Source organism: Grammomys surdaster, unplaced genomic scaffold (assembly GCF_004785775.1).
Source record: "Grammomys surdaster isolate TR1022 unplaced genomic scaffold, NIH_TR_1.0 364, whole genome shotgun sequence".
Classification (NCBI taxonomy): Eukaryota; Metazoa; Chordata; class Mammalia; order Rodentia; family Muridae; genus Grammomys; species Grammomys surdaster.
This window is the reverse complement of record NW_021604783.1, coordinates 3,481,610-3,494,474: the sequence shown is the minus strand read 5'-3', so window position 1 is coordinate 3,494,474 and position 12,865 is coordinate 3,481,610.

Sequence of the window (12,865 nt, the reverse complement as noted above, 5' to 3'; positions counted from 1 at the left end):
AGAGAAGAGAGACAGAGGTCCCATGAGAGCGCAAACGTGTCCAAGATCATAGGGAAACCGATACTTAATTTGACAACAGTGAATGCCCACCAGTTAACAGGCAGCATCACTGCCCAAAAAGGAATAAGAAACCCTTCTATGTCCTGACCTGGGAGGTGGCCCGGCTTTGTTCCGGATGGAAGCTGCCCTGTACGTCCCTATGCTCAGCCTCACTTTCCAGGATCAATACTTTACAGTTGTTCCTGTTCTCCTGCCCAATATTCATAGATCAACACCAGCACCCATTATTCAGGACCTGTCTTCCCCTTCTCCTCTGGCCGTCTCCAGCCCACCACGAACCTTTTAGAGTGGACATTAGGCTCCTAGATGCTCCACCTGGCTGAGAACGCTCCTCTGGAACCCAAGTCAGTCTCCATGGTTACATGGGTCCTGAAGCTGCAGGCCTCTCACTGCCTGTGATGAGCTTGGTTTTTGGAGTTAGGCTGCCTGACTTCAAATCCTTGGTCTGCTCTTACTGGGCCTTGGACACTTTTAACCTCTCTGTTTATCATGTCTTTGTATTTTGTTTTGGACACAGTCTTGTTGTATAGCTGGGATTAGAGGCAGGTGCCACCAGTCTTCCCAGTCCCAAGCATTTTATATGAATTTGTTATGACTGAAATATTCCTTTAAGGTAAGTACTATTGTATTCCATTAAATATATAATATTAGGGACTAGAGACAGCTCAGCACTGAAGCGTTCTTGGACCCAGGTTCTGTTCCCAGTATCCACACGGCACAACTGCTTAAAAACTACAATTCTGGGGGTCCAGTACCTTCTTCTGGTCTCTGTGGGCACCAGACATGCATGTGGTACATATATCTACATGCGGACGAGACATTTGTTTATACACCTAAAATGAAAACAATCTTAAAAAAATAAAATAAATATAATATGTATTTTTATTATATGTTAAGGAAAAATACCTATCATTATACTGTAGCAAGCCTAACTAAAATTCTCTTGACTTCAAAGATGTTAAAATGTAAAAAAAAAAAAAAATGAATAGAATTTTTAAAATATTACCTGCTTTTTTAAAATTGTTGTTTTTGAAATTGTTTTTGTTTCTTTCAGACAGGGTTTCCCTGGCTGTCCTGGAACTCACTCTGTAGACCAGGCTGGCCTCAAACTCAGAAATCCACCTGCCTCTGCCTCCCAAGTGCTGGGATTAAAGGCATGCCCCACCACTCCCCAGCAAATTACCTGCTTAAACAATAAGAAGGGAGCTGTGTATGGCGGTTCATGCTAAAACCCAGTGCTTGGGCCTAGGAGGCTGGAGAATCGGAGTTAAAGGTCATTCCTGATTGCACATAAAGCTCAAGGCCAACCTGCATTCCAAGAGACCCTGTTTTTTTTCTTTCTTTCTTTCTTTCTTTCTTTCTTTCTTTCTTTCTTTCTTTCTTTCTTTCTTTCTTTTTAAAAAAAAAGATTATTTATTTTATGTATATGAGCACACTGTTGCTCTCTTCAGATACAGCAGAAGAAGGCATCAGATCCCATTACAGATGGTTGTGAGCCACCATGTGATTACTGGGAATTGAACTCAGGACCTCTGGAAGAACAGTTAGTGCTCTTAACCACTGAGCCATCTCTCCAGCCCTGAGACTCTGTTTTCTTTCTTTTCTTTTTTTTTTTTTGTTTTTGTTTTTGTTGTTGTTGTTGTTTTTGAGACAGGGTTTCTCTGTATAGCCCTGGCTGTCCTGGAACTCACTCTGTAGACCAGGCTGGCCTCGAACTCAGAAATCCCTCTGCCTCTGCCTCCCAAGTGCTGGGATCAAAGGCGTGCGCCGCCACCACTGCCCGGGGAGACTCTGTTTTCAAAAACAAAACAAAGCGGGGTCAAAACAAAGCAGGGTCTAGAGAGATGGCTCACTGGTTAGCACTTACTGCTCTTACAGGACCTGGGCTTGGTTCCTAGCACTAATCCTTAACCATAGTTTCAGGAGATCCACACCCTTTCCTGCAAGATTCCTGTATTTGTACATTACACATGTGCACACACATACATAAAGTAAAATAAAAAAATGTAAAAGGCAAAAAATTAAACATGAGAAGGAGTCTGGCAGTGGTGGTGTACACCTTTAATCCCAGCACTCAGGAGGCAGAGGCAGGCAGATATCTGAGTTCCAGCCCATCCTGGACTACAGAGCAAGTTCCAGGACAGCCAGAGCTACATAGTGAGACCCTATCTTGAAGAAAAAAAAAATTGAGAAGGCTGAAGATGAGGGTGTGGTTTACTGTGAGAATACTTGCTTATGATACCTGAGAGTCCTTTTTTCTACTTTATCATAATCTATCAATCATACAAAGGTTGGTGATGTAGCTAGGTGGCAGAACAGTTGCCTGGCAAGGCACTGGGGAGGTAGAGGCAAGAGGATCAAAAGTTCAATGTCATCTTCAGGTACACAGCAAGACCAAGGCCAGCCTAGCACACATAAAATCCTGTCTCAAAAAAAAAAAAAAATTTGTTGATGCTCCCTATCTCTTCCCTGTCTATGGCACTTGTCTACCCGGCTCTCAAAGCTCTCCATCAGCATCCCTTAGGGCTCACATCAGCATCCCTCACTGCTCATCTGCTACTTAGGCCAGAGCTTTCTAAACAGACCTAACGGGAATTTCCAGATTGGTCCATGAGCATCTCAGACTTCACAAGCAAATCCTCCCTCCCTGAGATCCCCAGTGTGATCCCTCTCCTGATCTGTGGCAAAGCCCACACACCCTTCTCCTCCTCCTTCGTAATGCAAGCATTCTCTTCACCAGTGACCAAGTGACTCCCCTGGTACTGTGTAGAATCTGGCAGCCATTGGTTTAGCATGTTCTCTCCCGTGACTCTCCACTCTATAATACTCCCCACCGTCAAAGCAAATCACGGTAGCTTCCTAAACATATTCTCTTTCTACCATTGCCTGGGCTTGCCCTCCCTCTGGCCTGCCCTTCTGATTTGGCACAGGTCATACTCATGCAAAGCTGCTCTGAGTTATGCTAGGGGAGAGTGGACCCCTCCCCTAGGCCGCTCTCAGCTATGCCACCTGTTACATCGATATGGTATGTATGTTTGGGGGAGGAGTGGAGAGAATGGGGGAAGAGTTGAGACAGGACCTCATCTAGTCCAGGCTGACCTTGAACTTACTATATACCTGAAGATGCTCCTCCTCCTGGTCCTCCTGCATCTACTACTGGTATTACAAGTGTGACCACCACGTCTGGCTTGTGTGTGTGTGTGTTCAGTACTTATTAAAGCTATTGCTATTGGAAATATTGTATGCTAATAAGATACCTGAGGGGTGGCGTGTGAGTCAGTAGAGAAAACAGGGCAGAAGTCCCAGGCAGAGACTAAGAGTTTCTTCGAATAGACTGGATCTGCTGGTTTTGCTGACCACCACCTTTGTGAGAACAGAACAGGCCTGCCCTAAGGCCTGCTGGGAGCATTCAAACCCAGAGGGGAGAGTTTCTGTTCACACAACGGTGGAAGGTGCAGAATGGTTTCTCATGCTGAACTCCTGCCAGCATCAGAGTGAACTCAGACTGCCCCATTAAGGGTTTGATGGCCTCATTGGAACCAAAGCTGCTTGCAGTTTTGTGTTTGCCAAGCAAGGTCCTAAAGTGTTTTTGATGATGTGGACACGTTCCCGGCGAGAAGCTTTCTGAGTGACATCAGCCTTAGTCATGGCTGTTGTCAGCTAGGCTGGTCACAGTGGACACCAGAGGAGAATCTGACTTGGTGGTCTTTTTTTTTTAAACCTCTCTAGATCATGTTCTTCCTTATGAAGTTGCTACAGAAAGGGTCTGTGATCTCTATTTCCACTGTGCCTGGCACATAGTTAAAAAAAACAAGAGACATCCTTGATGGCTCCAGGCTTTTCTCTGGCTCTTGAAGCAATTCATGAGCAGGGTGCATAGGAGGTCATGCTGCTTTTCTCGTGTGTGTGTGTGTGTGTGTGTGTGTGTGTGTGTGTCTGTCTGTCTGTGTCTGTGTGTGTCTGTGTGTATGTGTGTACACTTGCTCATGTGCATATGTGGGTACACATGCATGTATAGAGGCCAAAGGTCAGCTTTGTGGGTCGTTCTCTCCAGCTGTCTACCTTGGTTTTGTTACTATGCTCTGTGAGAATGCTGTGAAGACGCATGTGTGTACCACAGTAAGCTCATGAAGACCAGAGGAAGACCTTCAGAAGTCAGCTCTCCCTTCTGTCCTGTTGGGGCAGGTCTCTCTTGTTGTTTGCCACCCTGCCTACTCTAGGGTAGCTGACATTTAAGCATCCAGGTGGATTCTCCTGTCTCTGCCTTCCATCCTACTGTGGGCTTGCTGGTCTTTTATATGGGTTCCAGGGATCAGACTGAGTCATCGGAGTCGCCTTGCCAGCCTCATTCGCCTATTTTTGAGACAGAGACCTGGAGCTCACTGATGGGCTAGATGGGCTGACTAGGGACCTCCAGGCATCTGCCTGTCTCCATAGCCTCGGAGCTGGGCTTTCAGAGGCCTGTCTGTTTATGAAGATGTTGGGGATCAAACTCAAGTTCTTATTCTGGTGCAGCAAGCACTTTCTCCACTGTGTCTCCCCTGCCCCAGGGCTGGCTTCTCTGAACTCTTCACCAAACAAAAATACTATCTGTCAGTTGTAAACAAGGAAGACAGTGGCAAAGGCCCCTAACCACAGTACTCAGGGTACAAAAGCAGGCAGATTTCTGTAAGTTAGACGCTAGCCTGGTCTACACAGAAAGTTCCAGGCCAGCCAGAGCTACAAAGTAATATCCTGTCTCCGGAATAAAATTAAAAAAGAAGGAGCTGGGGAGAATGTGCACCATTTGGAGGCACTTGCTCACTCTCCTAGAGATCCAGGTTCTGTTCCTAGCACGAACACCAAGTGTTTGCAGTTACCCATAACTCCAGCTCTAGTTAATACAACACTGTCTTCTGGCCTCTGTGGGAACCAGACATGCATATATTTCACAAACATACGTGCAGGCACTTTTTTTTTTTTTGAGACAAGGTTTCTCTGTATAGCCTTGGCTATCCTGGAACTCACTCTGTAGACCAGGCTGGCCTCAAACTCAGAAATCCACCTGCCTCTGCCTCCCAAGTGCTGGGATTAAAGGCGTGCACCACTGTGCAGGCGCTTAAACATATACGTACAATAAAATAAACACATCTTAAATAAAAATAAAAATAAAAACAAAGAAAGCCAAGTGAGGTGGTGCATACCTTTAAACCCAGGCAGGGACAGGCGTATCTCTGTGAGTTTAAGACCAGGCAATCTAAAGAATGAGACCTTATATTGTGGTTCCCCCCCAACCAATGGATTGTCATCTGTTAAGGTCCACGAGGACAGTGGCAACAGAGGGGATGAACAGGATGTGTGTGTTTGGGGTGGGTGGGAGGTGGGGGTGTTCAGAAGCCCCACAAGTACTTAAAAGTGAATGACCACATTGAGAGCAGCTATCAAGAGGCAGATCAACTTTACGTAGGGTGATTCAAGGCATAAGCTGAGGGTAGGAATATCCAGGATGGGGAAGCCCTGTCTCCAAAAAACCAAACAACCAAACAAAAAACCTCCTCAGGCAAATCAGACTCTCTGGCTGAGGTCTAAATTATCGTATTGTGATGGTTTTTATATCTGTTGCAAGCTTGAGGAAACAGTAACTGTGAACAGAAGGTGTCTACCCCCAGTAGTGGGCAGTGATAGGTTATTTCTCCGCTGCTGGTGAAATGAGCCAGTTTAAACCAGATTAGATTAGATTAAAGGCAGGTTTCTTGGGAAGCAGGTAAGTTCACTGGTCCCAAGGACCGAGGCCAGAGAAGTCACCATGGGGAAACAGGGGTCAGGGGTTGGGGAGTGAAAGAGAGAGAGAGAGAGAGGGTGGGAGGGAGGGAGGGAGGGAGGGAGGGAGGGAGAGAGAGAGAGAGAGAGAGAGAGAGAGAGAGAGAGAGAAAGGGCATGTATGAAGAGAGAGAAGAGGAGAAGAAAGGAGATAGGGAGGGACCAAAAGGTCTAGCGCCTGGGTTGGAAAGTTTAAGGTTGTGGGCAGGGTATGTCGGGTAGGGACTGAGGAATGCTGGGAGAACTTGGAGGTCAGGCTGCTTTGATATGTAAAATGTTCACCTCTGCGGCTTATTAGGGGTCTCAAACCAAACAGGTAGCAACTGTGGAAAATAAGTGAGGCAAATGTAAGTTTGAAAAAGAAGGGGCTTCAGAGTTCTAGGAGGTAGTAAAATAACACGGAGGATCTAAGAAAAGCCGGCGGTGTACATCCAAGGAGCGCCAAACCGGGAAAAGGGTAGTGGCTGGATCCTAAAGAGAATACATATTGTTAAAGGCTGGAAATCCCCATCTGTACCAATTCTAACGAAGGAGCGCTTGATCTCCTTGGCTTTACCAGGAGATGCTGTGTCCCATCCATATGTTCAACAACAGTTATTAGCACGTATCACACAGGAGCCAAGCACTTGAAATGATAACGCCCTAGCAAGACAAAGCATTTGTTATCAAAGGAGACAAGTTACTGGCAGGCTGGTGAGGCAACCGTGGAAGAGAACAAAGGTCTTGGGTTGCAAAGGAAGAGATATGATAAATTAGGGACGGGTTTTTGGCGCACAGTTAAGGTCTGGCTGGAAAAACTATTCCAAGTAGGGGGATTGACTTCAGAGTGGTGAGGCAGTAGGCCGAGGTGCCTGTCCCTGGTGTGATACTGCCACGGGTGAGGTGGCCTGAAGTGAGCAGAGAAGAAGCTAGCGGTGCTAATCCAGTTCCAGGAGCGAGAGTCTTGTGCATGGACCCCACTCAAGCTATGTTCCTCCGGCAACCTGCCTCAGTCAAGCCAGGGGCTTATGGGCGTATCCAAGGGCCCTTTCTGTTACTCTTCCTGTATCTCTGTCCTCTGCAGGAGAAGTTGGTCCTGCTGGTGTAGATGGATGTGTTCATCCTACTCGGTGGGTCTGCAGGGAATGTAGAGGCTGGAGGAAGGGGTGGTGCCCAATCTGAGACTCCGGGTTTCAGGTGTTAACGGGAAGCCCATCCTAGCTGGGAGAAGAGCTTTCCTAAGGGTGGTTAGATGGTCAAGCTTCCATATCCCATTCCCCTTTACAGGCAAAGGTGAGGATGAGAGGGGTAAAAAATTCTAAGTCGGAAAGGAAGAGATAAATAGGGTGAGGATGTCAGGGTGGGGGTTGTGGGGGTGGTGGTAGGCACACCAAGAGGCTAATTCCCTGGATTTTTTTCCCCTCAAGCTAAAGATGGAAGTGTGTGTGTGTGTGGGGGGGGGGGTGAGCCTCTGTCTGAGTTTCCTGCTGAGGCATGATGGAGTGTAGAAGACCTAGGCCAGGAGTCCAAGCTATAATGCCCCCAATTCTCAGCCTCCTCTCCATCTGTCATGTTGGGATATAATAAGAAATGTATATTTGGTCTTTGTCCCAGTTCCTGCCACAGAGATCCTAAAACCTTCGGAATTTCCCCGAGTGATAGCAGCGCCAGGAACATCTGTTGCTGTTCGGATTAAGCCCCTTTCAGTCCTACCTGAGTTTATGTTAATGAGGAGGCTCAGGAGAATGGGGGTCTGTGGCCAGATGGTTGGGACTTTCAGCCTCAGTCCCCAGCTGCTGAGATGGGAAGGATGGTCAGAGACTGAGTGCATCACTGAAGGCCGATATACGATGCCTGCCTGCATGATGTCTATATAATAGAGCTGCCATTATGAACAACTCAGTGTTGCTCTGCAGTCATGCGGCTTGGTGAACACAGGAAGGCTCTGAGAGGATACTTGCTACAGAGATCACAGGGAAACTCCTGCTCCATCCCTGTACCTCACCTGATGTGTCTTTCTGATTGACTATTCATCAGTATCCTTTATAGTGCTATTTGCTTATTTGCATATATTTGCATAAATTATACAACACATGTTTACATATTAATTTATGTAGACTAGGGTGACCTTGGAGCTTCTCCTTCCTCCACCTCCCAACTTGGTATAGTCTGGAGGAAGATCTCCATAGCTGTACTTTTGGTTTTGAATGAGCAATCTTATTAAGTACATAGCAAGCAAAAGTAAAAGAACAAACAGCGAGTGGAGTGGCAGATAGATGGAAGCTGCGGATGGACAGCAAGACATCAAAGCGGGAGTTTATTACATCCAGCAAGGAGGACTGGAGTAGCTTTAATTGAGAAACCAATTAAATCTGGGGCTTACAAGCTGCCAGCAGAAATCACCTGGGAAAGCTGAAGCAGTTGGTTAGCGTTCTGCCAGTGAGCTTCTAGCTTCCACCGACTCCTTCCTATTGCAGGTGTTTCTATAACACGAGGCAAACAATGGTAATCTCTGCCGGAAATGGTTCGCCTTCCAGTTGTTCTCAAGGGCAGGATGCTTTATTTATATTGTTGTTGTTGTTACTTTATCGAGACAGGGTTTCTCTGTGTAGCCCTGGTTGTCCTGGAACTTACTTTGTAGAGCAGACTGGCCTCGAACTCAGAAACCTGCCTGCCTCAGCCTCACAAGTGATGGGATTAAAGGTGTTCACCATTACCGCCCAGCTAGCATATGCCAATTTACCAATATAGTTTACATTAAACCAACCAAGTGCTGTGAGTACAGGCATGTTGCACACCCAGTTTTCTTTTACGTCTCTTGCCATGATTGCTTTACATGTCTCTACATGTCCCTTATGTGTTAGTTCAAGTCCCAGAGGAACTCTGTGATGATCAGATTGTGGATGACATTGAGTGTTTAAAAGAAAAATCATAGCCGGGCGGTGGTGGCGCACGCCTTTAATCCCAGCACTTGGGAGGCAGAGGCAGGCGGATTTCTGAGTTCGAGGCCAGCCTGGTCTACAGAGTGAGTTCCAGGACAGCCAGGACTACACAGAGAAACCCTGCCTCGAAAAAACAAAAAAACAAAAAAAAACAAACAAAAAAAAACAAAAGAAAAATCATATTTTCCCTCAGGAAGCTCATGAAACCATTATGTTTCTCACTGAGAACATGGACATTATTTTTTTAATTATGTTTATTTACTTGTTTAGTTATTTTGTGTGTGTGCACGCGCACGTGTGTGCATGCTCCACAGGATTCCTGTGGAGGTCAGGAGACAGTGGTAAGAGTTGATTCTCTCTATTATATAAATCCCAGAAACTGAGCTAAGCCCATCAAGTCTGACAGGAGAGCACCTCTCCCCACCGTCATTTCGTTGCTCCATCTTGGACTCTGATGGGATGGATGTCCTGTCTCTTTGATCTGGAATGGCTTTTCAACAGCTAACTGGTACTTTGGGGCTCAGCTCATACTCGCTCTCCCACCATCCCTTCATAGCTTTATCCAGTCCAGTGAAAGCATTCACTCAGGGCCGTGGCTACAGTTTGATGGAAGAGTAGTTGAGCAGAGTGCATGGGGCCTTAGGTTCAATCTCTGCCACTGGAAGGAAAAGACTATTCACATCTGTCCTTTCTTCTGTGCTATCATGTGCCTGTGTGTTTAATTCAGGCAGTATTGCTATTGCATACCAAGTTCGTTAACTTCCTTTCAAGGTATGAGGTAGACTGAGGCTGCTGCAGTAATCTGGAACTCCTGAAAGATGACTCAGGGCGCTTATAAGCTCTGTTTCCTGGCAGAAACAAAAGAAATTTCTCACTGGAGAAAAACATCCCAAGTTTTGGCCCTGTGATTCCTATAGATTAAGATCAATAGTACATCACCTCAGATCATGAGTCATTAAACACACAAGGAATGAATTAATCATAATTGAGGGTCAGCAGAAACAAAAATATATATCTGTAAGGATGTACAATTAGAATCTAAACATCAAATGAAGCCAGGCATGTTAGCTCTTCTCTGTAACCCCAGTACCCAGGAGGCACAGACAGGTTTGTGGCCAGCCTGGTCTACATAGGGATACCTGGCTTCAAAATTATATAAGTTTAAAACATTTATGTGTGTGTGGTATTTGTATATTCTGTATGCATATGGACTGCACGTGTGGGCGCATGTGTAAATGTGAGTGTGTGCACGTGTGGGCGCATGTGTAAATGTGAGTGTGTGCATGGGAGCTCAAAGGGAGGGCAGAGGGGAGGATTAGAACTCCTGTCTTACAGAACAATCACACATACTCAACAGAGGACTTATATAGAGAATACAGAAATCATTTACTAATCTGTGATAAGAACAAGAGCGAGCCACTAGGAAGTGGGGGTGAGGGACAGACAAACGTACAAGCTCTTCACTTTAAACAAGGGGTGCCTGGCAAAAAGCATGTGAAAATTTGAGGACAGCTTTTAAGACTCAACACTCCCCTTCTACCTTTGAGTTCAATTCCCAGCAACCACAGTTGTTTTTCCCCTTGTTCTATGTGGGTCCTGGGGATTGAACCCAGATCACGGGACTTGGCATCAAGTGCCTTTACCTGCTGATCCAGCTTGCTGGACCTGCAACTCTAGTTATAAGACAGCTATGAGCAGGTAAAGATGACGTATAGCGTATAGGTTTTGTTTCTTTCTTCCTTGTGTTGTTTGTGGCTGAGAGAACAGCCCCACATTCAGATTATACAGGGCTAGGATCAAACCCAGAACCTAGAAAAACAACTACAAGTTGTTCTCTGATCTCTGTGCATACACAATACGTAAATAAATGTTTAAAAACGAAATACTGTTGCACTGATATTGTTTACCAAGGCAGCGCTCTACCTGAGCTACAGCCCCAGCCCCCTCTTTTTTCCCAGAAAGAGTATTTATTTATTTTAAAGTGTATTTATTTTTATGTATATAGGTGTTTTATGCACACATTTGTGTACCAGACTACCACACGGATGTCCAGTGCCCTTAGAAGCCAAAAGAGAGGGACTGGAGCTACAAACGGTTGTGGGGTACCATATGGCTGCTGAGAACTGAAGCTGAGTCCTCTCAAAGAATAGCCAATGCTCTGAATTGCTGAGCCATCTCTCCAGCCCAATATTATTAGTTTTAAAATTATGTGTATATATGTGTACACATGTGGGTTTGTACACATGTGCATGCAGTGCCCAATGAAGACCAGAAGAGGGCATCTGATCCCTGGGCTGAGGTGGGTTATCAGCCACCTGATGTGGGTGCTAGGAACTGAACTCAGGTCCTTTGTAAAAGCAACACATGCTCATAACCACTAAGTCGTCTCTCTGACAACTTAAAATACATTTTAAAGATTTATTTATGGGCTGCAGAGATGGCTCAGTGGTTAAGAGCACTGACTGCTCTTCCAGAGGTCCTGAGTTCAATTCCCAGCAACCACATGGTGGCTCACAACCATCTGTAATGGGATCTGATGCCCTCTTCTGGTGTGTCTGAAGACAGCTACAGTGTACTCACATACACATGTCTGCAGTGATGGTTGTGTACAGGTGTTATACTTTCATTGCTCTGCATCTTTAAATGTTTTACCAGGTTCTGCATATAAGTTGGACCTCAGGAAAGAGCTACCACTGAGGTACAGCCCATAAGTTTTGTTTGTTTGTTTGTTTGTTTGTTTGTTTTTTTGAGACAGGGTCTTTCTATGTAGCTACAGGCTGAATTTAAACCCCACCTCAACCTCTGAACACTGAGATTACAGGAGTCTGTCATCACCCCTGCAACATGGTCATTTTAGTATTCTACTACGTCTAAAGTGGATGAGGCATGGCAACGCGTACTCGTAATTATAGCACTTAGTAGGCAATAAGAAGACATACTACCAAGAATTCTCCAAATCTGGTAAAAAAAATTTCTGAGTTCATAGAAAGAAGAAATATAGCAGAGCATAGAACAAATAGAAAAGGGTCGTTATCTAAGTACGACACAAGAAAACAACAAAAAGTACCAATGCTATTTTAAAAGCAGGGAATAATGATAGATTGTCCATGGAAATGATCAGATCAGACTGGACTGACAGATTGCTTTACAACTAACATACATTGCACCTGCTACATGCCTACACTGTCCTGGGACTTAAAACAATAAGATGAGGAAGACAGGCCAGCTTCCTACCTTGCAGAGCCTACAGTGTAACAAACATGACAGACGTAGAGGGAACAATTAACAGCATGTCTAGTTGGAGGATAGGAGAAGCAGTAAGAAATCAGACGCGTAGAATTGCAGTGTGATTTCCCCATCAATGCTGGGATGTCCGTGTGTTTCCCAACATACAGAGGCGAAGGGATGACAGCCACGATGTTTTTTTTCTTTCTTGGACAGGAGGCAGATCAGATATTTGAGCCTTGAAACTTCCTCTCTGGGACCCTGGAATGAAAGGGGGAAAGAATGACTCTCCTCGAAGCATTCCCCAGGATCCCAGCTGTATGCCAAATGTGGTGACTGACACCTTTCGTACCAGTACTAGGGAGGCAAAAGCAGGCGGATCCCTGCAAGTTCAAAAATGGGCTGTGTAACCTCAAAAACGTGAGTTTGGGCTGGAGAGATGGTTCAGCATTTAAGGGCACTTGATGCTCTTCAGAGAGTACTCAGTTCCCAGCACCCACTCTGGTGGCTCACACCCACTTTTAACTCCAGTTTCAGGGGATCCAGCACTCTGTTCTGGCCTCTGTGAGCACTGACATACATCCATGCAGGCACACAGACATAGGCTACTGGGAGCTGAGTTATAGAAGAAGTGCCTCACTTCTTGACTGTCTAGGACCAGAGCTGACATCGGGAACAGTACCTGGCTCCATCCCAAAGCTTCCTGTGCCTTTTAGCTTCCGTTCCAGGGACACAAGATGCCTGTTAGAGCTTTTCTCCTAAAGGCAGTGTCTATGTCCTGATTAACCTGCAGTCCCATACCTGGGCAGAGGAACGACAAGGTGCTACTATTTCGGTGAAGGATTTGGGGAAGAACAGCA